Below are 3,113 nucleotides of genomic sequence, written 5' to 3'. Positions count from 1 at the left end.
ATGGGGAATATCCGGCGCTGGCGACCACTCTGACTGAAGACGAGACCTTGTAATTAAGTATTCCCATTATCTCCCTGTTCCAGAGTTGTTCATTCTGTCCTTGATTGTTTTTTTTTTTTTGTTGAAACAAGCTAAAAGAGCCGCAGATGACACGTGACTGGTATCACGTGTCGAGGGAGATTGGAACTTTTGAATCGCGAGAGGCGAAAAAAAGGAGGAAAGGAAAAAACCTGGAGATACGGAGGGGAAGATAGAGAGAGAGAAAAGATGGTTGGTCGTCGGCCAGTCTAGTCCCTGGCTTGGAGGGCGATGGCGACGACGATGGCGAAAACTGCAATGCGAGCCATGAAAAAGAGCGTGTGGCCTCGTTCCTTTTCCCATGCAAGCAAGCTAGCAAAAGACCCGACCCGAAGACGCTCACTAGTCAGCTAACAGATCACTTAACAGGTCATCTCGCAGGCCATTCATCGAACCAGGCGACGAGGAAGGGAAAAATAGGGAGCAAAAAAGAAAATCGTGGTGGCGACAAGAAGAAAAGGCCCGTTACACTAAAACAAGGTCGAACCAGAGAAGCGAATTGGGTTGACTTAATTCTTGTTGAGAAGAAGAAAAGGTTGTAAGTATGTGATGCCATGCCACGACCTGCCATGCCATTCCATGCCAATGCCATGCGACGTGACGGCCGATGCTAGAGACTGTTATTATTAGCAGCAAATAGACTTCGATTTGCACGCCTTTTGACATCTTTTTGAGGGGAAGAAGTGTCGTCAGAACTAGGTGTTAGTGAGATGTTGGGGATGAGCGACGCAACGAGGACAAGGCCGGGAAGGGCTGGATGGAGCTGAATGGACCCAGAGACTTGCTGCTGGAACCTGGAGATGATGGAGCTGGAGAAAATCTTAGTCGACTTGGGATGGCGATGGAGACAGTCTGGGAAAGGGGGTTGCTCAACATGCTGGCCATTAATTATGACTACTCAGGCTCTGGCCGTGTGATGGACCCCTTAGACAGGTCCATTATTGTTCTGGAGGGCATTGCTTGGCTGCCATGATGCATCCCGAGACGCAGCATGACTGACCTCGGAGGGAGGGAGGAAAGGGGAAGTTTTGTGGGGGATGCGAGATCGCATCTCAGCTCCATCTCAGCTCCATCGACAAGGACATGGACGGTCTTGCACCAAAACTCAGCGACTCCAGGGTTGTTCAATAATTATCTCCATCTTCTTCGACCTTCTTATATCTATGTTGACTTCCTCCTCTCTACGACGACTACAACTGCATCTCCCCTCATCCGCCCCCTTCGCTGCGCTCCTGCACATCCCCCGCGCCCTTCTCTCCCTTTTTCGCCTTTTTAACGCCAGGAAAACTCCACCGGATACGAAGGCCTTACCTAATAACTAAGTGTGGCATGTGACTTTCCGACGTATCAAAAGTGTTACTTCGGCTTCTCTTAAAATAAAAAGTTACGACTGTGATATAGCTTAATGACGGCCATTACTATTATTTTTTTAAGGGTCCTGCTTGGAAGAAGACGGCTAGCAGCTCCACTGGCGATAACAACAAGGTTCGATGGAAGAAGCGAAGAAGGCGAAGAGAAGACGGCAGTCGACTAGTTAGCTAGCCTCGCTACCCAGGGCATGCATCGAAGGGAGAGCAGAAGACGAACAGTTACGTAAAAAGGCCTTCCAGAAGCAAGCCAGACAGCAAGCCAAGATCGGAGAGAACGAACTTACGGGAGAAAATAGCACAGCCTGTTAAGCATAAGACAGGGCATGGTTGGCGAGGTTGAGTCGAGGGTCAGGGTTGAGGGTCAGGATTGAGGGTCAGGGTAAAGGGTCCGGGGGGGATCCATGTTACAGGATGATAAGACTAGCGGAAGTAACCCCAGACTGACCAGAGAAGCAGACAAACCAGACTGACTGACTGACAGACAGACACACGCACAAGAGGGCCCAGTTAAGTGGTGATGGCAACGGGTATCTCCGTTGAATACAGGTGGGATAGTGGGATTATGCTCTACTTAGCCACATCACTAGCCTGAAGAGCGTCAAGCTAAGTTAACTCGTTTGCAGATAACTAGCCGGAGGTTAGTTAGCTCGCCAGCAAGCACACAGTAGCTCAATAGGCTAAAGGCTAACCGGCCCATTGTCACCCAAGCAGCGGGGACACGAAGCAAAGGGGGAAACAAATCGCTCATTTGAACCCCGGACGAGCTAGCGGGCGAGTTCGTGAAGTTGCTGGTTTCCAGAATACTCCCTGTTCGGGCAATCTGCGCCGGCCATGGAGGATGCAAGTGATAGGACGACGGCCGAGGATGGCCGGGGGAAGGAGGCGCGGCGTCACTAACGACTGAGGATGTGAGAGGGCCAGCGTAGCTATGCAAGTAAGGGTTACGGTACTTTGACCCTTCTAGAAGGTGGTTTGATGCATGGATGGGTGGATGGGCGGGAAGGCAGTGGAGAGGAGAACCCCAAGCATGGTGAGGCGCATCAACCTCGAGCCTCTACACTTACTTACAAGTGTACTATACAGGACCCAGTGCTTTCAATAATGCGAGGCTGCTTGCGAGTTACCCGCTGATATCCATCTTCCCATCTTCCCCGGCCAGCAAGCCCCAAGGACTAGGGGCTTCGGTAGGAGAAATTAACCTGGATATCCGTCTGGTCGGTTGGTTGTCTTGCTTTTTGGTCCTCCTCCCTAGCTGGAACTTTGAGGACGGGAGATTATGTGCATCCCCTGGCGGTCGTTTTCTTTCTTTGGTTCAGGCGTGGGACACAGTGCTTCGAGGCGACGGTTGGGAGGACGGTGGATATTCCAAGTGGTGGAATGAGACCTGCCAGGGCGGAAAGAGGCTCGCTTGACGACACCCTCCTTTCTCGCTTGGCCTGACGGGGTGACTTGACTGTCTGACGGGCGGGCGGTTGGTTGGACAAGTCGCGGGATGCCTGCTCGATGCTTGCTTGTCTGTCTGTCCTGGGGTGTCTGGATGGGTGGAAAGGCCCATTTCCATCCACATAACTTATATATACATGACCTTGGCGCATCTTGGGCCGGTCCTTGGTCTTCTTTGGACTTTTGGGCTTTGTCCTTGGGCTTCATCTCCTGTCAAGCTGC

Source organism: Trichophyton rubrum, assembly GCF_000151425.1.
Source record: "Trichophyton rubrum CBS 118892 genomic scaffold supercont2.4, whole genome shotgun sequence".
NCBI classification, from domain to species: domain Eukaryota; kingdom Fungi; phylum Ascomycota; class Eurotiomycetes; order Onygenales; family Arthrodermataceae; genus Trichophyton; species Trichophyton rubrum.
This window is presented reverse-complemented; position numbering follows the sequence as displayed.